The following is a 25,602-nucleotide window of genomic DNA, read 5'->3' on the forward strand; positions in this document are numbered from 1 at the left end:
GGTTCTTTCAGGAAGACTCCTAAATACGGAGGGATTCTCTTTTCGTTTTCCTTCTTCTTCCTTTCTGTCCTGGAATGTGGTTCAATGGCCGGAGCTCCAGCAGCCATCCTGGGCCACAGGGCGGTCCAAGGGAACGGTAGCCAGTCACAGCAGAGTGAAAAGATAGAAGAATCCTCAGTCTCGCATTGTAGATCCACCAAATCAGCCCTGCACTGTGGATTCATATTTTTTAATAAGAAAGAAACATATTTATATCTATTTTTCATGTTTCAGTTATGTGCAGCCAGAATTATCTGAGAGAAGCATTACTGTGTGCCACGCACTGGGCTTGAAACAAATCTCCCTCCACCTCCCCCACCCCCAATACACACATTCAGACAGTAAAATAAATAGTTTGGATGTTTCAGCAATGCCTGATCTAATGCAATAATCACAGATACATCACACCAACCACAGACATTACTCCTAAAGATTTTACAGAAATGCTTCAGAGGACCCTGAAATTTTGTGAAACATTCTCAAATCCAATACTTTATAATAGATTCCTCTCCCACAAGAGTGATTTTTTTTTCCTGAATCTACAAAGTGAGGTCATTTTGCTTCCCACTGCTTACTGCATTCAAAGACCATTACGCTGAAAATAATTACCTCAAACCAGTAGGAATATTTTTCCTTCTCCTTCCCACCTATTAAAAAGTAAAGTTGTGCCACCTGCCTGCCTCTATTTTTACTCTACTTTTCCTCAGGAAGCCCTCTGATAATAAGTGAAATGCCTGTGACCTTGATAAGCTTTGAATTAAGCTGTAAAAATAAAGCCTTTTGTAGTTTCCTGAAAGGTATTTGGATCTAAGGCTATAAAAAAAAAAAATTGCTTAGGTATTGATGCCCATATTAAGTTGGCCCTTTTACCAGAATATAATGGAAGTTCTCTACTCATTTTGCCAGGGGCAGGCATCTCTCTGTAAGTCTAAAGACCTTAACTGATGAATAACAATATTACATTCTGTGACTAAAGGAAGTTTGACAAAATATGTCAAATAGGCACTTAGATGTAAGGAGACAAAATAATTGCCTATATTGAAGAGTTTTTCCCTTGAGATTTGTCTTTGGAGAAGCAGAAGTCAGATTGCCTTTTGAGCTACAGGGATTTCAGATCAACTGTAAGAAAATCAGGGAAAACCCAGGACAAAGGGTGGGCCCAGAGCTCCAGGCAGAACTTGCAAGGGGACCGGTCAGCTCTAACCCCTCCCCCTACACTAGGGTGGGACCAGGCGAGCCCCTGAGCTTCACCTCCACCATGGACTCAGCCAGGATCCCCAACCCCGTCGGGCTTTGGAACCCTCCTCTGGTAGTCCCACGCACCTCAGCACTTTCCTGGTCCTGTAAGGTTGTTTTGTCTCTGTGGCTTGTAGCACTTGCTGATTTGAGCCCTTTGTAGATAACTCCTCAGCATGTAATCTCTTATCTTTTCCCCTTCACTTTGGAACAAGGAGGGGAGGCTCAGGGTCTGGGGAGATGGTAGGGTCTCTGAGCTCAGCGCTGACCCTTTCTACTGCCCGGCCACCACCGGAGCTCTCCTGGGCCAGCCTAGGTCACAAAGTCACAGCTCAGATAGGGAGAAAGGAGCCAACTGAATGAAGACAGCTCTTAGGAAGGAGACTTAGTGGGAGACTGGAACTGACACATCCACACGACTATATATAAAACAGATCACTAGTAAGGACCCACTGTAGAGCACAGGGAACTCTACTCAGTACTCTGTAATGGCCTGCATGGGAAAAGGATCTAAAAAAGAGTGGATACATGTATATGTATAACTGATTCACTTGGCCCTACAGCAGAAATTAACACAACATTATAAATCAACCGCACTCCAATACAAATTTTAAATTATTTTAAAAAGGAGATGCTCAGGGCTTCCCTGGTGGCGCAGTGGTTGAGAATCTGCCTGCTAATGGAGGGGACGCGGGTTCGAGCCCTGGTCTGGGAAGATCCCACATGCCGCAGAGCAGCTGGGCCCGTGAGCCACCATTACTGAGCCTGCGCGTCTGGAGCCTGTGCTCCGCAACAAGAGAGGCCGCGATAGTGAGAGGCCCGTGCACCGCGATGAAGAGCGGCCCCCACTTGCCGCAACTAGAGAAAGCCCTCGCACAGAAACGAAGACCCAACTCAGCCATAAATAAATAAAATAAATAAATAAATAAAAATTAAAAAAAAAAAAAAAAAAAAAAGGAGATGCTCAAAGTGGACGGCTTTGTTCTGGGCCGCACCTGCTCTGGCCAGTCCTTCCGCGGGGAGGAGGGGGAGGCGGGGCTTTCCTTGGGGATCCTGCATCCTCCACAGCCTGAAAGGTGCGCTTTCCTTTGCCTGGGAGGGAGGGCCGAGGGGGAGGGCCTGCGATGGGACCTTAGCGCCGCTGCACAGACCACGAAACCAGATCAGAGACGCGGCTCGGTCCGCGGCGCTCACCGAGTCCGTGGGGGCGGCTGTGCTCGGGGCCCACGTCCACTTGGAACCTCGGAACTTGCTTCCCCGGCTCCCAGCGCCCCGCGTCCTGAGCAGGCCGAGCTCACGGACGCGAGGCGGGTACCCACGGCCGAGTCCTGGCGGCGGGCCGTGCTCTGCGCTCCCGGCCCGGCTCCTTGAGGACGGGCAGAGCTGGGCAGAAGCTGCGGAGCTCGGGAGGTGGCTGATTCCTCCAACGCGTGGGTGCTCGTCCGGGCATCAGCAGGGCGGGGACGCCGGGGGCCTCCAGCGTCCCAGGAGGAAGGGTAGCGGACGTGCGTGTGTCGGCGGACGGGGTCTACAGGTGGCGGAGGATGTCTGCAGAGCGGGGCCTCTTAGGCGGGTCTCGGAAAGAAGAGCCCTGACTGTGAGCCCTCGGTGTGCGAGGTGCCGGGAAGGCTGCCGGGCACAGGACGACGTGCCCGTCGCAAGCAGCTGAAACCTCAGCAGGCCAAGCCCGCGCGCGGTCCATCGGCGTGCAGGGACTCCGCCCGGGGATCAGGGCTGCGTGTGTCTGGGCAGGAGGGAGCTCACCCACTGCAGCAGCAGAAGACGTGTAGTGGCGGGCTTGGCAGGAACGCGGTCCCTCACGGATGCTCTCCGGGGGCACAGAGCCGGGCTTGGGGGGCTCCAGGCTCCAGACAGGCCTGCCTGCTTGGGCTCGTTCAGGGCCCAGTGTCTCGTTAGGTGGACACCTGTATCAGTGTCCTAGGGCCCTGTCATTGCAGGCTCTGCTGGCGCCACTAAATGGCCATTTCCGGGGCCCTGGGGGCGGACCTGACCTCAGACGGCAGCTGTGGAGAAAGGTTTCGTGAAGGTGACGTGACACGCGGCCCCGGCTAACACTCGCTGGGCACGCCTTTCCTTCGCGACGACCATCCGAGGTCCGTTCCGCTACCCTCCCTGCTGTACCAGGAAGGAAACCGCGGCTCGGAGAGCTTGAGAAACTCCCCCAGGCGGCGCCAGGAGGTCATGGGTCCGGGTCTCAGACCCAGGCCAGGCCCTGGCTCCAGAGCCCAGCCTCACCCCTCTGCCTCACCCCTCACCATTCTGTCCCCCCAGAATGGCAACATCCAGTTTAGTGTGGCCATCAGACCCCGTAATGACCGAATGAGAGAAATCCTCCTGGCCAAAAAAAGTCTGCATTCGGAAACAGGCCTCCAGAGGCCGAAGACGACTGCTGTACATCTGTGCATGGAACGCTGTGCGTTCCCTGTGCCTTCCGGCCCTGACGCCATGAATGCAGGGCAGGATGGAAGCCTCAAGCCCCACCCACAGAAGACCTGGCCTGGAATGTTCTAGGGAGAGTCGCCATTTCTGTGAGGAAAAGCCACGGCCATCACGTCTGTCTCATCAACGTAACCTGAGGTAGCTCCTCCTGGGGTGAGCTCACATTTCTGATGCAATAGCCAACATTACTGCTTACAGGCTAGTCCTTTCCTGCTCTTTCCATTTGTTGGACAAATGTATGGGCCTTGGGGCCATGGCGTGAAGATGTAACTGTTAAAAAAGATATAACAACAGCTAATGCTTGTAAGGCATTTAAAATGTGCTGACTCTTAAAAATCAAACAAGCCTACAGAAGACGTCCTTGTTCTGCATCACACACGTGGAAATGGAGACTCAGGGGGGGAGAGACAGTCCTCTGCACGGGGGTTCTCTGAGGCCCATCCCAACACGCAAGCATATCTCAGGACCCAGCTTCCCAGTGTGACCGGGGGGGCGGAGGGTGAGGGGGGCCCGGGAGCGCCGCCCTCTCAGCCTGCTCCCAATCTCCCATCTCCATAGGAAGCCCCCCAGCAACCACAGCCAGCGCCCGGGCTGACCCTTCTGCCCTGGGCTTAAAGGGAATCCAGTTATGTTTTCCTCTTTCTTTCTTGGGATTTGGTTTCCTTCCTTGTCAGAGTGGTGAGACCAGGGGGCAGATAACAGGGGGCAGACTTAAGGGAAAGAGTCCACAGTTACTGCTGGGCCACCTTGAGTGTTTAGGGTTAGGGTTAGGGTTAGGGTCAGGGTCAGGGTCAGGGTTAGGGTCAGGGTCAGGGTTAGGGCCTACAGGGGCCTCGGGAAAGGGTTAGGGTTAGGGTTAGGTTCAGGGTTAGGTTAGGGTTGGGGTTAGGGTTAGGGTTAGGGTCAGGGTTAGGTTAGGGTTAGGGTTAGGGTTAGGGTTAGGGTCAGGGTCAGGGTCAGGGTTAGGGTTAGGGTCAGGGTTAGGGCCTACAGGGGCCTCGGAAAGGGTTAGGTTAGGGTTGGGGTTAGGGTTAGGCCTGTTGACAAGCACCTGCATCACCAGCCAGGGCAAAATCTGTAGAAATAGGAGATGTTTGCCTGGCCTTGTGCTCTTTGCACAGAACTCCCTTGCGGACCTTCAAAGACCTTTGAGACCCTGCTTTTCTCTTCTATGTTGAAGAAGATGCCATGTGTCTAGTACCTGCTATGAAAATGCTTTTCTGATCAATTAATATTGAAATCTTAGATGACAACTATAAATGTATAGTGACACTTTACCAGCTCTAACATTACTAAAAATCTTTCTTTTCTTTCAGAGACTGGCTTATTTATCATAGACAAATGTTATCATTTCAATATCCAAAGATGCCTTCTCTGAAATGTCAGGTAGTTTTATTAATCGCTTAATAAAAAGCAATCATCAATCAGTCATCATTTTCTTAATGGGCGTAAAAATGTCATACCCATATTCACTAGTTTCATAGATGAACGTAATTAAGACAAGAAATTTGAAACTCTGAGTTTTAAATCATTTGAGTAATAGAAAAGCTGTGGATATTTTAGAAAGCTTCATTTCAAATTACTTAATACTAAGTATTAAGATCTCATCTTTCTCTAGGTATATTAGGGGACCATCTATTCTTCAGCAGCCAATCTCATATGCCTTCTGTAGCGACGGCACTTTATCGCGATAAGTGATATTTATGTTAATGTCCCTGAGATGCCATAAAAATTTGAAATACCTTCTCAAAAAAAGTCAAAAATTATTTTCGTTTATACTTGAGTGTATTTTCATTATCTGAGTATAGTTGTTGTATGTACAACACCATGGTATTAATTCATATGTTATCAGGATATATAAATAATTGGAATATGGCATTCACCAACATTCCTCATAGAATGTTCTAGCAATGATATTTGTCATTGATCTTTTCTCCATTTTCTAATTGCTAAAATTATTTTGTGGTTATGTACATTAACCTGGAATAAGATAATCCAATGGCCAGAGTTTACACACTCTGCCTATTAATCACCTGAAAAGCCACAGTTTATTTTTTATAAGCTGACCATCTGCGATGTTCCCTTTCTACACGGCTTGACCGGTTAAGTCATGTTTGCCAAACTTCTCTGGCGTTTCCCTGTACTGAGGAATCCTTCCACTGTGGTATATCCAGGCCTTCGCTGTGCTTACAAGTTTCCAGGGATGCCGTTCGGCTTTTGTGTTATGTTGCTATGAAATCTGTCTGAGGCTAAAGAAAGTAAATGTCAACAGACACTGAACACCTGTTGCTACGGTGCTGATGGCAACTAACTTGAACAGTCGCTCTGAGTTTACTCAGAACCCACATCACAGGTTTTAAATATATAAACTCTGCTTGGCCAAAAGGAAGAAAGAGATTTCATGGTATATTCCTGTGAAAGTGTTATGCCATTAATTTCAGATATGCCAAATGAAATACGGAGGTTGGGGATTTATTAACAAGTTCAGGAGTAGAAGCTTCTGCTCAGCTCAGTGGGGCCAGCTTGACAAAACCCTCTTCTGAGGATCCCCAGCTCCCGGGATAACGGGGCTCACATAGTTTCCCTGCCTGGCGCTCCCCGCAATCCGCTGTGGTCTCTCAGCATCCAAACTCCTGAGGATCACACCTCCTGAGGATGCGGAGTGGCCCCGTCCCCGATGCTTGGGCGTTGGGGGAAGGGTGCTAGAGCCCGCGTGCCCACGCGGAGGCTCCCGCGCTAGCCCCACATAAAGCCACTGAATGCCACCACATAGCGATGACACCAGATGTGCCACTGGCCCTGTGGGTCTCCCCACCTGAATGACGTCGACCTACCAGACCAGAAGAAACGAGATCTTTTTTCACGTGTTGGGCCCTCACAAGGTACTGACCACCGTACGTGGTGCCCTCCGCAGCCCTACCGTTATTGTTCCCAACTGACGGATTTGGAAACAGGAGGAGGAGGAGAAATGATCCGCCCTGGGTGAAGGACTGGGGCAGGCACCCTGGACCAGGTTGCGATGCTGCCTCACGGGAAACCCACACCGGCCACATCCTCCTCCCTTGGGGAGCGTGTCCAGTGAACTCAGCCCTGAGCGAGAGCAGGGGGGCTTCCCACCGGCGCTCTTGCGGCCAGAAGACCCCAAGACTCTGGTCTGTCCGCATCTGATGTGAGCTGGCGGGGGAGGAGGTGGGGAGTGGATTCCTGATGTTCCTTGCAGCCCCACAGCAGACACAGTAGCTAGGAGCTTAATCGAAATGACAACGGACTTCCACTTGGACAGCGAGAAAAACCTCTAAGACAGCGGCTAACATTCCCGTAGCAGACTCAGGCTGCCGCAGGTACACACCCAGGGGGTGCCCCCCACTCCACGTCCCACGTTCTCGCCAGGATGCTCCGGAAGCTTCTCCTCTCAGCTCACCTGTTCTGCACACTAGGAATATGTTTGCCGCTTCAGTGTTACTCATTGAACATGAAAAACTGCAGTTGCAAGAACATGAGAAGTTAATGTCATCCAGGTTAGAAACCGCAGAGCCGTGTCAAACTCTGCCTTCTCCCGCTGGAGATCAGTCCCTACACGCATCACTGCTCCTTCTCGTGCTCTGAAGATTCTTTTCATGCTCTCCGATCCGGCCCTTCACCTCCCTAGGAGTCAACCCACGTCAGACTTCCCCACAGCCTCCTCACTGGTCGTCAGGCCTCCGTCTGGTCTGGCCCTACGGTAAGTCACTCTCCTGTTTGCCTCCATAGTTTAAAAAATGTCAGTTATTCTTTCCAAAACCTAAGGCTGATCATATTATTCCTCTGACCACCCTCCATTGGTCCCCGAGGGCCCTGAGGATCGATTCCAAGTCCTGTGCATGGCCCACAGGTTCCTGAACTTGAGAACAGTTGTCCAAACAATCTCTGAAAGCTAGAATTCCTTAGAAACATCTGCAACAGTTCCCCACAAGAAAAATAAGTTCATTCCCCACAGCAACCAAGACTAAAAATGATTTAGCTCCGGCCTTTCCGGCTTTCTTTACCATCATTGGCGTACTTGCCACACAATTAAGCAATCTTCCACATTTCAATACCAGTTTAAGACATCCTCCCTTTTAAAAACCCAGTTATAAAGCTTAAAATTTTAATTACCATTTCCTGTTTTGATAAGGGCAAGGAGAAAAAAAGCATATATTTTACCTGTAATTTCCAAAACGAAGTTCCTCAGTTGCCTCCAGAATTTCTTAAAGGAAGCATCAGAGCCCAGGGCCCGGCATCCTAGGGAGCCTGTGGCTCAGGGACACCGCCTGGGAGTAAACCTGGCTCTGGTCCTGCTGGTCGGAGGGAACAGTGATGTTTGCTTCGTCACCGGGATTACCTGGAGTAACAGCAAGCACCGCATGTGACTCACGGGCGCACGCTAGCCGAGACCAGAGCTGGCCCAAGAGTCACGACAGTCAGGAGGTATCAGAGAGCACATTCTCCTTATTCTGATAAAGAAAAATCCAGACCACAGCACCTATAACTGCTTTAGGGTGTATCAGAGAGCACATTCTCCTTATTCTGATGAAGAAACATCCAGACCACAGCACCTATAACTGCTTTAGGAGGTATCAGAGAGCACATTCTCCTTATTCTGATGAAGAAACATCCAGACCACAGCACCTATAACTGCTTTAGGAGGTATCAGAGGGCACATTCTCCTTATTCTGATAAAGAAACATCCAGACTACAGCACCTATAACTGCTTTAGGATGTATCAGAGAGCACATTCTCCTTATTCTGATGAAGAAACATCCAGACCACAGCACCTATAACTGCTTTAGGAGGTATCAGAGGGCACATTCTCCTTATTCTGATAAAGAAACATCCAGACTACAGCACCTATAACTGCTTTAGGATGTATCAGAGGGCACAGTCTCCTTATTCTGATGAAGAAACATCCAGACTACAGCACCTATAACTGCTTTAGGAGGTATCAGAGGGCACATTCTCCTTATTCTGATGAAGAAACATCCAGACCACAGCACCTATAACTGCTTTAGGAGGTATCAGAGAGCACATTCTCCTTATTCTGATGAAGAAACATCCAGACTACAGCACCTATAACTGCTTTAGGGTGTATCAGAGAGCACATTCTCCTTATTCTGATGAAGAAACATCCAGACCACAGCACCTATAACTGCTTTAGGAGGTATCAGAGAGCACATTCTCCTTATTCTGATGAAGAAACATCCAGACCACAGCACCTATAACTGCTTTAGGAGGTATCAGAGGGCACATTCTCCTTATTCTGATAAAGAAACATCCAGACTACAGCACCTATAACTGCTTTAGGATGTATCAGAGGGCACAGTCTCCTTATTCTGATGAAGAAACATCCAGACTACAGCACCTATAACTGCTTTAGGAGGTATCAGAGGGCACATTCTCCTTATTCTGATGAAGAAACATCCAGACTACAGCACCTATAACTGCTTTAGGAGGTATCAGAGAGCACATTCTCCTTATTCTGATGAAGAAACATCCAGACTACAGCACCTATAACTGCTTTAGGGTGTATCAGAGAGCACATTCTCCTTATTCTGATGAAGAAACATCCAGACCACAGCACCTATAACTGCTTTAGGAGGTATCAGAGAGCACATTCTCCTTATTCTGATGAAGAAACATCCAGACCACAGCACCTATAACTGCTTTAGGAGGTATCAGAGGGCACATTCTCCTTATTCTGATGAAGAAACATCCAGACCACAGCACCTATAACTGCTTTAGGAGGTATCAGAGAGCACATTCTCCTTATTCTGATGAAGAAACATCCAGACCACAGCACCTATAACTGCTTTAGGGTGTATCAGAGGGCACATTCTCCTTATTCTGATGAAGAAACATCCAGACTACAGCACCTATAACTGCTTTAGGAGGTATCAGAGGGCACATTCTCCTTATTCTGATGAAGAAACATCCAGACCACAGCACCTATAACTGCTTTAGGGTGTATCAGAGAGCACATTCTCCTTATTCTGATGAAGAAACATCCAGACCACAGCACCTATAACTGCTTTAGGAGGTATCAGAGAGCACATTCTCCTTATTCTGATGAAGAAACATCCAGACCACAGCACCTATAACTGCTTTAGGGTGTATCAGAGAGCACATTCTCCTTATTCTGATGAAGAAACATCCAGACCACAGCACCTATAACTGCTTTAGGAGGTATCAGAGGGCACATTCTCCTTATTCTGATGAAGAAACATCCAGACCACAGCACCTATAACTGCTTTAGGAGGTATCAGAGAGCACATTCTCCTTATTCTGATGAAGAAACATCCAGACCACAGCACCTATAACTGCTTTAGGAGGTATCAGAGAGCACATTCTCCTTATTCTGATGAAGAAACATCCAGACCACAGCACCTATAACTGCTTTAGGAGGTATCAGAGGGCACATTCTCCTTATTCTGATGAAGAAACATCCAGACCACAGCACCTATAACTGCTTTAGGAGGTATCAGAGGGCACATTCTCCTTATTCTGATGAAGAAACATCCAGACCACAGCACCTATAACTGCTTTTCCTTTCTAGCTGCCTATACCATCCAACCGAATAATCTACTTTCAATAATACTTTATTAAATGGCCAAAAAAATAACCCATTTTGTTCAATAGATCGTCTGTGGCATACAAATAGAATGTGGCATGTGAACATGGGAGCTTTTTACCTTATTTTGAAGTTGATGTTTTGAATATTTATCTTGAAAACTATGTTTTCGTTGAGTACGACACCATGAAGTGGAAGTCAAGTCCCCATAACAAGTAGATTGGTTCAACTCAGCCGACATCTGTTAAATGCCTGCTCCATTTAAGACGTGGGCCTGCGGGGGAAAAAAAAAAACAAAAACCCTGACTTCTAACAGTCCACAAGCCAGTAATCTTTTGTACTAGACTATTAATATGCAAGCATTAGCTTCACTTGTCACTCTCTCAACACCCATGTAAGTATGTCTTCAGCCCAGGCAGAGAGGAGCTCTGAGCACTGCCAGTAGCCCAGGGAGGTAGGGGCCCCAGAGGGTGATAAATCCCTTGTCATCTTCAGTACCTTCATTTTGGTCACCAGAACCCCTGGTTGAAGGTCTCGTACTCTTTCATGTTTTTTTAACAGCTTTATTGAGGCGTAACTGATACACAGGAGCTGCACATATCTGATGTGTACAATGTGATGAGTATGAACATCTGCACAACAGCCATGACACCACCACCACAATCGAGGGAACAGACTCACCCATCACCTCCCAGAGTTTCCTTGTGTCCCTTTGTTTGTTGTTTGTTTGTTGTTTGTTTGTTTTTATGGTAAAAATACTCACCATGAGACCGACCCTCCTAACACGTTTTGAAGTGCACGCCACACTGTAAAGTGCAGGCACCACGTTGTACGGCAGATTCTAGAACTCACTCATCCAGTAGAGCTGACACCTTCCAACCATTGAAGAGCTCTCCCTTCCCCTCCCTCACCCCCTGGCCACCACTCTTGTACTCTCTGCTTTTATGAGTTTGACCATTTTAGATTCCTCATGTAAGTAGAATCATGCAGTATTTGTCCTTCTGTAACTGGCTTGTTTCACTTAGCATAACATCCTCCAGGTTCATCCATGTTGCTGCAAATGGCAGGATATTCTTCTTTTTTCACATGTGTATGGACTTCACGTCCTTTATGCGTTCCTCTGTCAATGGACACCTGGGATACTGCCATATCTTGGCGATTGTGTAAAGAGCTGCCATGAGCATGGGAGGGCAGATATCTCTTTGAGATCTGATTTCAGTTCTTTTGGATAAATACCCAGACGTGGGATTGCTGGATCATACGGTAGTTCTAGTTTTAACTTTTTGAGGAATTTCCATACAATTCTCCATAGCAGCGACACCATTTTAATTTAACACCAACAGTGTACAAGGGTTGCACTTCTCCACAACCTCACCTACACTTTTTAAAAAATAATAGCCATCCTAACGCGTGTGAGGTGACAGCTTGTTGTAGTCTCGATTTGCATTTCGCTGATAATTCATGGTGTTGAGCACCACTTCATATCCCTGTTGCCCATTTGTATCTCTTCTTCAGAGAAATGTCTGTTCAAATCCTTTACCCACTTTATAAGTGGCTTATTCGGGGTGTTTTGCTATTGCGTTGTGGTCTTATATTTGTTTTAATGCTCAGAGAAAAGGCACAGTCTGTTCGCTTTCCTCCTTGAAACAGAAAATATCATTTTTGTGAGTGGAACACACAAGAAACAAAGTTCCTTCGAATGTAACTTAGAATGTTAATTACGGAGAGTGAGAAATTCTGTCCAGAAGAACCTGTGCCTTTAGAAACACTGACCGTTGTTTTTTTAGTTTTTTTTAAAATAAATTTATTTATTTATTTATGGCTGTGTTGGGTCTTCGTCTCTGTGCGAGGGCTCTCTCCAGTTGTGACAAGCGGGGGCCACTCCTCATCGCGGTGCGCGGGCCTCTCACTATCACGGCCTCTCTTGCTGCGGAGCACAGGCTCCAGACGCGCAGGCTCAGTAGTTGTGGCTCACGGGCCTAGTTGCTCCGTGGCATGTGGGATCTTCCCAGACCAGGGCTCGAACCCGTGTCCCCTGCATTGGCAGGCAGATTCTCAACCACTGTGCCACCAGGGAAGCCCCTTTTTTTTTTTTTTTTTTATAGGTTAAGCAGCAGTGGGCAGGATGGTGCAGTGGAGAATCAGAGGCTGACCAGCCTAAACCCAGGGCAGGTCCCATCCTTCTGGAAGTAGCTTCACCTCTGCTGAGTATCTAAGACGTCTGCAAAGTAAGAACCTGGGTTGGATAGACTTGACTACAGTAGCATTTTTTTTCTTTCACTGAGTAATATTACTGCCTACCTACTATGTACCAGACGCCCTGCCAGTGCTAGATTAGAACAGGAAACAAGAGTAAACAGATGAGTCCCTGGCCATTTGGAGTTTACATCTTAGAGGATGGTAGACAATTCACAAGTAATTTCACAAGTAACACTGTTTCAAATGGTGCTAAGTCTTCTCATCCTCTCCTTGCCCAGCCTGCTCCCTGCCCAGTCCTGACCCCATAAGGGCTCTGCATGCCCCGGTGCTGTTCCCCAGTCACACACAGGGCTCTTTCCTCCTCCCCAGCTGGGTCTCAGCTCTGATGTCTCTGCTAAGAGCCCTTCTGAGGCCACCCTGTAATGTCAGCTCACCTTACCCCAGTCACTGCGCAGCAGGTCACTCTGTTTTATTCTCCTTGGAGCCTTTAGTGCTGCTGAAACAATATTACTAATTTATTTGTAAGAATGTAATCTCCAAGTGTTCAGTTTTTCCATTGATATGCAGGTGTGCAAACAATTTCATTTCCACCTTGTCCGAAATGTACCACAAGATATAGAATGAAACACTATTTCTGACCTATTTTCCAGAGATGTTCTGAAGAATCTTTTTAATCAGTGTTAGGTACTGAACATATTTGTATTTATGGATTTATTCATCTATTTATCTATTTTGCAGCTTATTAAAGAAATCACATATGTGGACCATTTGTCTCTTTCAGTAAAAGGATTAGACAACTAATTTCTCTAAACTTCAGTTTTCAAATGGGGCTAATAATCCCTCCCTGCAGGAATTTTTTTTCTGATTCTTGAACAATATAATCGAAAGCTCCCAGCAAAGTATCAATCATTAGGAGGGCAGGCCCACTAGATCTTCCCTGAATTAGAATTAGTCGTTTAGTGACTATTTGAAAGAGTTCCCAGTAAAATGCTTCCACGTACTCTTACATAACGCATAACTTGTGACTAAAAAATCAGCAACTTCAACAGACAGTGAAGTCAGAATCTCAAGGGCAACTCACAACAAAGAAGGAGGCAACAAGCAAAGTAAACGGAAAACATTCTAGTCTGTACTCCAACCTGCCAAGCAAAGGAACCACACAGACACCAAAAACGTGCTGCCCCCTACCCACCCTCCTGGTGGTCCAGCCGCGCCGCAGCCCTGGCACTGAGGGTACGAGGCCCCTCACGGTCCAGGCAGTGGCGGCATCACCATTACCGACGGGCTGCAGACTGAAAAATGACAGACAGAGGGTCAGAGCAAGAGGGGTCACTGGCATTTGGGGTGAAGACTGTAAAACCTAAATTCTCTCCCAAGGCCATTTCTCCACAGTACCTGAAGGTGCCGTTGCTTCTCTTCTCCTTCTCATGGCTTTAAGCTTTGCGTCTCATCTCTATGTGCTGTTCTATTCCAGGGACTGAATTTTTCACCTTTATGTAATAATTGCTTGTTGTTTTACTGTCAGATGTTTCCTATTTGCATTTCCTCACGTAGCATCTAAACAGCTTCAAGGAAAAGCCCTACATTTGTCCACTAAAAACCGGACACGGCCTGTTCCTCTCGCGTGTGAAATGCTCAGGCTGGGGGCACTGGCTGAGCATCTGCTATGTGCCCTTGAGTCTGGGGACACCTGGCTGAGAAGCAGACTCCAAACAGTTCCTGTCCCTCCAAAAACCCTTGACAACCGAGGTGAGCTTATCTTCCTGATAGAAAATGTCCCCTCCTTTGTGCTTTGAACAGGTTCTGGGAACTGATAGAAAGAAACTGAATAAAGATTTGTTTCTAGAGTGGAGGCTCCTCACGCCTTCAGCACATCTCCGGACCTCACCTGCCCGTGGGAACAAGTAGGTTGCATTTTCCTGAGCTCGGCTAGCTTGGATGGTGTCCGTTGAGCTGCTGCAGAACCTTGGTCCTTGGCCAGTTCCTAAGTGCCCTCTTCTGCCATCCCCCGGAATGGTCCACCCCGCTTCTCTGCAGAAATCCACTGTACATGAGCGCTTGAGGGCGGCTCGACCGCAGGGCTGCCGGCGCTCCGGGGTGTGGAGCTTCTCAGAGGGCCATGGCCCTCCCCGTGGAAGCACCCAAAGCCTTGACTTCCCCATGGCCTTTGGAAAATGAGAGAAGCGTGTGTCTTTCCCTGATGTTGGGTCACAACTTAACCACCCGGGCACTCGAAGCAGTACTGTCAGCCCTAGAAAACAGTCTCTCCAGCTTCTGACTCTACTGCCTTCTGCCGGTTTATCAAGACAGGTGAGGACAGTACCTGCCTGGGAAGTGTTCATGGTGCTGCTTGGTGGTCAGGCCATCCCAGCTCTGCAACCTTGGGCGAATCCGCTAGCCTCTCTGTGCTTTAGTTTCTTTAACAATAAAAGGAGGGCATTAATAGTAATCATTTAATTGGGTTGTTGAAATCAAATGAGACCATCCATCATATACAGTGCTTAGAACACTGCTCGGTGCATAGGGCACGCCCGATAGGGGACAAGTGATGCTTTTGTCAGCGTCTCGCTCCATCAGTTGGTCCCTCCCGACACTGCCCCGAGGCGCGCATGCACACAACTTCCTCTGCGGCAGCAGCCCCTCCCTTCATCTCCATCAACTAGATGGGGTGCCGGGCTGCGGGGGGCCACCGGTCTCTCCCCACCTGAGAGAGCAGAATAAAATGAAGACAGCCGTTTTCAGACAGCACCTCGTTAACCCGTTCATTTTAAGTCTACTGAAAGAACCACCAAAAACGCATGTGTTAATTATATCCTGAAAGTGGAACTCAATCCAGGATGCCAGCAGATGAATGCCATCCAGGACAGCAGCCCAAGTCCAACATCCCTAAGACCCACTTCACCCTTAACTATGACCACGTTTCGCCCCAAGGACCAGGATTTAACATTGGACGGTAAACAGTTGGGCAGCAAGATCTACAGAGTATTTTAACCCCTCCCGCTTTCATGAACACAGACTTTCACGGACACAGCTCCGACTCTAAGCCACAAACGAAGTACCATCCAAACTTGCATCCTCTCCCCCCCGCCCCGGGTCTGTACCACTTCAGATTTCCCACTGTGTTCTGGTGGCCTGATTTTGCTCCGAGGTTTCCCAACCACATAGCCTTTGAGTCATTCTCGACTCCCCTCTCCCCTTTCCTTCCTGAATCTAACAAACTACCAACAAACCTGCTGCTGCTTGTTCCAGCAGAACGCCCTACCGGGCCACACAGCGCAAACCTCTATTGTTGGAGGCACCTTCCAGGGGGAATTCCAGCCCCAGGCGTTCCCGAGGCCCCGTGAAACCCGGGGAGGGACCGCTCAGCCTCTCACTCCCTCCTTTCCTGACTCACGGGGAATCGGCTCTCGGCTGGAGCCCAGGAGGGAGGGAAACAACCGAGCTAGAGCTTCCCACCAGCCCAAAGCATCAGGAACAGGGGGCTTTCCCGCCGGGCGGGCCAGGCTCCAGGAGAGGAACGTCTGAGTTCCAAGGCACAGCCTGGGCTGCAGTCGGTCCCGCCCTCTGAAACCCCTTTGAAGCTGGGCAAACGTCTGGCCAAGGGCGAGCTTGAGAGCTCCTCCACTTACCCTGGGAGGGGTGGTTTCCTGCCTGCCTTTCCCAGGACGGAAGCGCAGTAACAATCATTTTGCATGATTCTCAGTTTAGACACCAAAATCTAAAAACCCAATAAAAATAAGCTTGATGTGACATAATGCATCAGCCGGGCCAAGACTTATTCAACTACTTTAGAGAACTATTATCATAATATACTTTTTTTTTTTTTTTTACAGTTCAGAGACTCTTTCCCATCAAAATCAGATTAAACATGCCTGGCTCCTTGAACAATTTCAGACTCGGCTCCACCTTGCCTGTCCTTCTCCGAACGTGTTCAGGTGGTTGATTTCTCCTAAAACCTGGCACCCAGAGGGAATGCAGGGCTCCTGCGTGGGCCTTGAAGGCAAGCCTTCTGCCCTCACCTTTGCAGTGTTTCCGCAACTCAGCCTCGGCTAAAATCCTTATTCTTTCCCACATGAACTGCTCCCAAGTTCAGGTCTTCTGTTCTGGATGAAGGGAATTGGGTTTGAAGGCTTTTGTTTGTGTTTTTTGTTTTGTTTTGTTTTTTGGAGAATCAGAGAAAATTAGAACTGAAGAGTTCATAGAAATTGCTATTACAGCATTTTCACCTTGTGGGTTCCAGCCCATCTGTGGGCCAGGAAATCAATTCAATAGGTCACCACCAGCTTTTTCTTTAAAAATGAAATAAAATGGAGTAGCAGATATCAGAGTGCATTGCATTTATGAATGGCAAGTATTAGTTCATGTAAGTTTTGTTTCAGATTATATATGTGTCTGTGTACCTGGGGGCAGGTGGGCGGCGGTGGTACTAGGTTATGACTACAGTTGAGCTTTGGTCAAAAAATTTAAAAGCCACTGGTCTAGTCCAGCCAGGAACGAGCAGTGTGCTATGATCAACAAGCACCTGTTTGGAATCTAGAGTCAGAAAATCCCTGGGTTTAAGCCTGGGCCCTGACACGCAGGAACTGCATGACCCCAGGACACTGTTAAGCTTCACTGAAACTCAGCTCAATTCCTCATCTATGAAACAGGGAAAACAACAGTATTTTCCTCCAAGAGGTATTAAGGAGAAGCACACTAATTCTCACTTGCAGGGACTAAGCACATTTGTACCATGTGCCGAGAAACGCGCCATGAACTTTGCCTGCATTATGCTTCTGACCTCCAGCATGACAGCGCTTCGGGTTAGATATTACTGCTACCACCCATCAGATGAGCAAAGTGAGGCAGTTTGGTCCAACATGTGAACGTCCACCTCTCATGACACTGGCCCTAAGTCCACTGTGCCTCTATCCAAAGGTGAGGATGCGCCTAACCTACTTAGCACCGTTAGTACCAAGTACTCAGTACTGACACCAAGGAGCCTTTGCAATTCAGTGCTGCTCAAAGGCAGGCCCTTCCCAAGAGGAAGAGTTGGTGCTGGGATGCAGGTGGATGCCCTGCTTCCCTCACCAGGTAAGTTTTACCTGTTTGGCTCCACTAAGCAACGTACTTCGTGATGAATTTCAGTGGCACCTGGCAGGAGCGCCTGCCCTCATCCAGGACAGACAGCACGCCGCTTCCCGCGGGCGGTCCACGGCCCACACGCTGAGTAGCACTGCGTGAGACGGTGCGCCTATCAGCGTCACAGCTATCGTGACACGCTCGTCCAGACCTGCCCTTTCACTGTTCAAAGCTCTTTTTGCGGCTCCATCAAAGGCAAACTTGGGCCTCCATCCCTGTCCACTGGCAGCCCACGGAAGAGCCCCCCGAATCTCTACGATATGTCCAGAGGCCCCCACGCTCCTCCCTGGTTTTGCGTCACCCGCCCTCCTGCTAAAGCTTGTCTTCCTGGAAGACGCTGATGAGGACGTTGATCAAGATCGGGCCGAGGACAGATCTGCTCTCAGGAACAATGTCTAGAACAATCTCTAATCCACTCAAGGCCTGTGCGCCTCCTCACGGCCCTGTTTGCTTCGCTTTCCAAAGCGTGAACGGGGTGGAAGGAAGCCCTGGGAGATGAGCTGCTGTGAGGGCTCCATCTTGTGGTGCACACGTGTCAGTGCACCTGCAGCGCGGAGATGCTGAACGGGCGGAAGGCTGGACGGACAGATAGGGCGTAACAGCGCCTGCGAGCTTGGAGGGTATTTGCCTCGCTCTCTGGATCTGAACAGTGAATCCTTTCTCCTCATAATGTCTCAAAGTAAATCAGACTGGCCCTGTTCCTTTGGCTCACCACTGTGAATTCAATCAATGGAACACCACCTATTTGCTGCATGGCCCAGAAAAAAAAATTTTTAATGAGCTACCTAGGTAAAGAGACAAAATTTTTATAATACTTTCTTCCATCCGTAGTTCTACATCTGAAATGAAAATTCCCTTTCCTTTTGCTCATGATTTGGAAATTAACTCTAAGGAATCCTGGATTTAATATGGGCGTCTGTAAAGAAGGATGCAGTGCTGCCCTAGCCAGGCGGCTTCCTCGTGATCCCCAGGACCGACGCCAGCACTAACACCATGGTCACGCTGGCCTGCTTCTCCCACACCTGGATCCCACCTCCTCCAGGTGTGACGTGATGCTGCGTTCCCCAATCCACTCCGATTTCTACTCCCTTCTAGGGTATGAGACAGCTGGGACCAAGGACGTGTTTCAAACACACGATCAGGCACGAGTCTTTGATGTGAGTTTAAATGATCCTGTCTCAGTCTGAGCTGGGGGGTAGGGATCAGCTGAGGCTGTACAGGTAGGGCCTGTCGGGGCTGAGGTGGTAAGAGGGAGCTGGAAGTTGCAATAAGAAGAATGAGAAGCAGCAGTCCCCTGGGATCGTAATATCAGGAGTATGGCTGTGTTTCCTAAACCAAACTCAGAGCTCAAAACCTGAAAGGGCAAATACGAGAAAAACCGTGTCGTCATTTACACGGCCTACGCACACACAGCGGTGGTATGTCTCGAAAACAGTGAGAACGGACTCCTGCCCAGAGGTTCACTGTCTGGAAGGAGGTTGATGTGTGAATAAGTAGTTGTACGTGTTCCTAAAACTCTTGCGATGGATGCTTTGAAAGAAGAGCAGGCAGGAGGGAGACCTGGTGTGACTTCCTCTCAGGAACCAAATGGATGCATTTTATCTGACAATCCTCTCTACCATCAATTTATAAACTCCCAAACTGGAGCATCTCAACCCCATAACGCCTCTGGAATTTTGATTATAGTTCTTTCTTAGCCTTGAAACAAACTTAGAGTGAATGTAATAGAACACCTTAACTTTACAGATGAGAAAAAGACTGGCTGATAAAACAGCATCTTCGTGCAAAGTGTTTCCACTTCTTACACCAGCTGGCTATGATGCTTGTCTTGTAGCTTACCGCTCCATGAAACTGCTTCGAGGGGTCACAGAAATAAACCACATCTTACATATTAAAGACCAGTCACTTTACCCAGTAAATTCCTTTTGGAGGTCTGCCCTTTACTGGAGGAAAGTTATTAAAGTAAAAAGTATACAGTCAGTACCTTAGTAATTAATGAAATAACAAGAAATGCAATCCCTTACTAAGGAGAATGTTTTCACTTAACATTTCTCTTTTTATTTCACTGGGGAACTTAAGGTAATGATCTAGGAATATCTTAAGTCTCTCCTCCATTTCATCTTCCATTGGCGGCATCTCTAGAACCTCATCGAGGGGTAGAGCATTCTTCTTGAAAGCAAAGTGCAGAAATTTGAGATGCTTAATTCAGAATGTTCCTCAACTGGTGACTGTTTGGGAATTTGAAAAAGCATCACCAATAGGAATTGCCTGTGATATTGGGAAAGTGACATTTTTTCATACATTTCCTCTTAATGTAAGTAGGAAGTCAGTTGACTTTGGTAAGCATGGGTAGTACTTAAATGTGCATTAAAATAGCTAAAGATCTAATATGAACTCCCTGAATATAAAGCAAAATGCCTTGGCTTCATTGTCATACGGACAATAAAAAAACCGTGCGTAGCCATCATATTTACAAATCATTCAAGTGGTCAAGAAGAGAAATTAGATATCACTAAATTCTATAATCCATATAACTAAGGAGGGTGAGGGTTCAAATTGGCTTTGACCTGAATCTCTCTTTCTTAAGGAAACTGGAGGGAGACACACTGCATTTGGGGGGGGTCACCCGAATTCTAGTCACATGAGAGCTGTACTTAGTCCGCTTCCAGCCACATGGACGATCGAGCTGACAGGAGGAGGAGCTGGGGGTGAGGAGTGGAAGGACCCTCTAGAAACAAACTAATAGAATTGTCCGGTATCATATCACTTTCTCTTAACAGTGTACTTGGGGGATAGAAATTCCTGGGCTCCGGAAATGAAGAGAAGCCTCAGAACAGAGTGTAGACGCTGTTGCCATGGAGACCCACAAGGATTTCAGACTTGGCCTGAAAGCTGGGATTTTAATTCCAGGGAGAGGACTGGAGAAGAAAGAAAGAGGGAACTGGTACTGAGCCAGCTGCTCAAGACCCACATGTGTCAAAAGGCTGGCCAGACTGAGAGGCAGACAAGACAATTCTGTGTCCTCGTCATAGGAAGCAGCAAGGAAACTTTCAGTCTCCAGGTACCTTGTATTAAAAAAATGACTTGCAAGAAATCAAAACCTCGGACTATACCCTGTGCAGATGTGAATTTATACCACCCAAAGGGAGCAGGAACCACACTCAAGAGTTAAACATGGAGCAACAGTCAGCTCTACCCACCACCAGAGCCTCCCATCAAGCCTCTTAGATAGCCCCAACCACCAGAGGGCAGACAGCAGAAGCAAGAAAAACTACATTCCTGCAGGCTGTGGAACAAAAACCACATTTACAGAAAGATAGACAAGATGAAAAGGCAGAGGGCTATATACCAGATGAAGGAACAAGAAAAAACCCCAGAAAAACAACTAAATGAAGTGGAGATAGGCAACCTTCCAGAAAAAGAATTCAGAATAATGATAGTGAATATGATCCAGGACCTCGGAATAAGAATGGAGGCAAAGATTGAGAAGATGCAAGAAATGATTAACAAAGACTTAGAAGAATTAAAGAACAAACAAACAGAGATGACCAATACAATAACTGAAATGAAAACTACACTAGAAGGAATCAATAGCAGAATAACTGAGGCAGAAGAACGGATAAGTGACTTGGAAGACAGAATGGTGGAATTCACTGCTGCGGAACAGACCAAAGAAAAAAGAATGAAAAGAAATGAAGACAGCCTAAGAGACATCTGGGACAACATTAAACGCAACAACATTCATATTATAGGGGTCCCAGAAGGAGAAGAGAGAGAGAAAGGACCAGAGAAAATATTTGAAGAGATTATAGTCGAAAACTTCCCTAACATGGGAAAGGAAATAGCCACCCAAGTCCAGGAAGCGCAGAGAGTCCCATACAGGATAAACCCAAGGAGAAACACGCCGAGACACATAGTAATCAAAGTGGCAAAAATTAAAGACAAAGAAAAATTATTGAAAGCAGTAAGGGAAAAACAACAAATAACATACAAGGGAACTCCCATAAGGTTAACAGCTGATTTCTCAGCAGAAACTCTACAAGCCAGAAGGGAGTGGCATGATATACTTAAAGTGATGAAAGGGAAGAACCTACAACCAAGATTACTCTACCCGGCAAGGATCTCATTTAGATTTGGTGGAGAAATCAAAAGCTTTACAGACAAGCAAAAGCTAAGAGAATTCAGCACCACCAAACCAGCTCTACAACAAATGCTAAAGGAACTTCTCTAAGTGGGAAACACAAGAGAAGAAAAGGACCTACAAAAACAAACCCAAAACAATTAAGAAAATGGTCATAGGAATATACATATCGATAATTACCTTAAACGTGAATGGATTAAATGCTCCAACCAAAAGACACAGGCTTGCTGAATGGATACAAAAACAAGACCCATATATATGCTGTCTACAGGAGACCCACTTCAGACCTAGGGACACATACAGACTGAAAGTGAGGGGATGGAAAAAGATATTCCATGCAAATGGAAATCAAAAGAAAGCTGGAGTAGCTATACTCATATCAGATAAAATAGACTTTAAAATAAAGAATGTTACAAGAGACAAGGAAGGACACTACATAATGATCAAGGGATCAATCCAAGAAGAAGATATAACAGTTATAAATATATATGCACCCAACATAGGAGCACCTCAATACATAAGGCAACTGCTAACAGCTATAAAAGAGGAAATTGACAGTAACACAATAATAGTGGGGGACTTTAACACCTCACTTACACCAATGGACAGATCATCCAAAATGAAAATAAATAAGGAAACAGAAGCTTTACATGACACAATAGACCACATAGATTTAATTGATATTTATAGGACATTCTATCCGAAAACAGCAGATTACACGTTCTTCTCAAGTATGCACAGAACATTCTCCAGGATAGATCACATCTTGGGTCACAAACCAAGCCTCAGTAAATTTAAGAAAATTGAAATCATATCAAGCATCTTTTCTGACCACAACGCTATGAGATTAGAAATGAATTACAGGGAAAAAAACGTAAAAAACACAACCACATGGAGGCTAAACAATACGTTACTAAATAACCAAGAGATCACTGAAGAAATCAAAGAGGAAATAAAAAAATACCTACAGACAAATGACAATGAAAACACGACAACCCAAAACCTATGGGATGCAGCAAAAGCAGTTCTAAGAGAGACGTTTATAGCCATACAAGCCTACCTAAAGAAACAAGAAAAATCTCAAGTAAAGAATCTAACCTTACACCTAAAGAAACTAGAGAAAGAAGAACAAACAAAACCCAAAGTTAGCAGAAGGAAAGAAATCATAAAGATCAGAGCGGAAATAAATGAAATAGAAACAAAGAAAACAATAGCAAAGATCAATAAAACTAAAAGCTGGTTCTTTGAGAAGATAAACAAAATTGATAAGCCATTAGCCAGACTCATCAAGAAAAAGAGGGAGAGGACTCAAATCAATAAAATCAGAAATGAAAAAGGAGAAGTTATAACAGACACCTCAGAAATACAAAGCATCCTAAGAGACTACTACAAGCAACTCTATGCCAATAAAATGGACAACCTGGAAAAAATGGACAAATTCTTAGAAAGGTATAACCTTCCAAGACTGAACCAGGAAGAAACAGAAAATATGAACAGACCAATCACAAGTAATGAAATTGAAACTGTGATTAAAAATCTTCCAACAAACAAAAGTCCAGGACCAGATGGCTTCACAGGTGAATTCTATCAAACATTTAGAGAACAGCTAACACCTATCCTTCTCAAACTCTTCCAAAAAATTGCAGAGGAAGGAACACTCCCAAACTCATTCTATGAGGCCACCATCACCCTAATACCAAAACCAGACAAGATACTACAAAAAAAGAAAATTACAGACCAATATCACTGATGAATATGGATGCAAAAATCCTCAACAAAATACTAGCAAACAGAATCCAACAACACATTAAAAGGATCATACACCACGATCAAGTGGGATTTATCCCAGGGATGCAAGGATTCTTCAATATACGCAAATCAATCAATGTGATACACCATATTAACAAATTGAAGAATAAAAACCATATGATCATCTCAATAGATGCAGAAAAAGCTTTTGACAAAATTCAACACCCATTTATGATAAAAGCTCTCCAGAAAGTGGGCATAGAGGGAACCTACCTCAACATAGTAAAGGCCATATATCACAAACCCACAGCAAACATCATTCTCAACTGTGAAAAACTGAAAGCATTTCCTCTAAGATCAGGAACGAGACAAGGATGTCCACTCTCACCACTATTATTCAACATAGTTCTGGAAGTCCTAGCCACGGCAATCAGAGAAGAAAAAGAAATAAAAGGAATACAAATTGGAAAAGAAGAAGTAAAACTGTCACTGTTTGCGGAAGACATGATACTATACATAGAGAATCCTAAAACTGCCACCAGAAAACTGCTAGAGCTAATTAATGAATATAGTAAAGTTGCAGGGTACAAAATTAATGCACAGAAATCTCTTGCATTCCTATACACTAATGATGAAAAATCTGAAAGAGAAATTATGGAAACACTCCCATTTACCACTGCAACAAAAAGAATAAAATACCTAGGAATAAACCTACCTAGGGAGACAAAAGACCTGTATGCAGAAAACTATAAGACACTGATGAAAGAAATTAAAGATGATACCAACAGATGGAGAGATATACCATGTTCTTGGATTGGAAGAATCAACATTATGAAAATGACTATACTACCCAAAGCAATCTACAGATTCAATGCAATCCCTATCAAATTACCAATGGCATTTTTTACGGAGCTAGAACAAATCATCTTAAAATTGGTATGGAGACACAAAAGACCCCGAATAGCCAAAGCAGTCTTGAGGGAAAAGAATGGAGCTGGAGGAATCAGACTCCCTGACTTCAGACTATACTACAAAGCTACAGTAATCAAGACAATATGGTACTGGCACAAAAACAGAAACATAGATCAATGGAACAAGATAGAAAGCCCAGAGATAAACCCACGCACCTATGGTCAACTAATCTATGACAAAGGAGGCAAAGATATACAATGGAGAAAAGACAGTCTCTTCAATAAGTGGTGCTGGGAAAACTGGACAGCTACATGTAAAAGAATGAAATTAGAATACTCCCTAACACCATACACAAAAAAATAAACTCAAAATGGATTAGAGACCTAAATGTAAGACTGGACACTATAAAACTCTTAGAGGAAAACATAGGAAGAACACTCTTTGACATAAATCACAGCAAGATCTTTTTTGATCCACCTCCTAGAGTAATGGAAATAAAAACAAAAATAAACAAATGGGACCTAATGAAACTTCAAAGCTTTTGCACAGCAAAGGAAACCATAAACAAGACGAAAAGACAACCCTCAGAATGGGAGAAAATATTTGCAAACGAATCAACGGACAAAGGATTAATCTCCAAAATATATAAACAACTCATTCAGCTCAATATTAAAGAAACAAACACCCCAATCCAAAAATGGGCAGAAGACCTAAATAGACATTTCTCCAAAGAAGACATACAGACGGCCACGAAGCAGATGAATAGATGCTCAACATCACTAATTATTAGAGAAATGCAAATCAAAACTACAATGAGGTATCATCTCACACCAGTTAGAATGGGCATCATCAGAAAATCTACAAACAACAAATGCTGGAGAGGGTGTGGAGAAAAGGGAACCCTCTTGCACTGTTGGTGGGAATGTAAATTGATACAGCCACTATGGAGAACAATATGGAGGTTCCTTAAAAAACTAAACATAGAATTACCATATGACCCAGCATTCCCACTACTGGGCATATACCCAGAGAAAACCATAATTCAAAAAGACACATGCACCCGAATGTTCATTGCAGCGCTATTTACAATAGCCAGGTCATGGAAGCAACCTAAATGCCCATCAACAGATGAATGGATAAAGAAGTTGTGGTACATATATAC

At 45.9% G+C, this 25,602-nt stretch overlaps 1 protein-coding gene across 1 annotated transcript in view; it reads right to left on the reverse strand.

Annotated features, from left to right (window-relative positions):
• Positions 1–25,602, reverse strand: part of RP1 (RP1 axonemal microtubule associated) — a 130,229-nt gene that overhangs the window by 38,846 nt on the left and 65,781 nt on the right. Inside the window, exons 2-3 of the mRNA XM_036829787.1 lie at positions 10,440–10,592; positions 7,918–8,095 (exon numbers count right to left, since the gene is read on the reverse strand). The gene's annotated coding sequence lies outside the window, so the exon portion shown is untranslated. The remainder of the gene's footprint in view (positions 1–7,917; positions 8,096–10,439; positions 10,593–25,602) is intronic.

This window comes from Balaenoptera musculus, chromosome 17, assembly GCF_009873245.2.
Source record: "Balaenoptera musculus isolate JJ_BM4_2016_0621 chromosome 17, mBalMus1.pri.v3, whole genome shotgun sequence".
Lineage (NCBI taxonomy): Eukaryota > Metazoa > Chordata > Mammalia > Artiodactyla > Balaenopteridae > Balaenoptera > Balaenoptera musculus.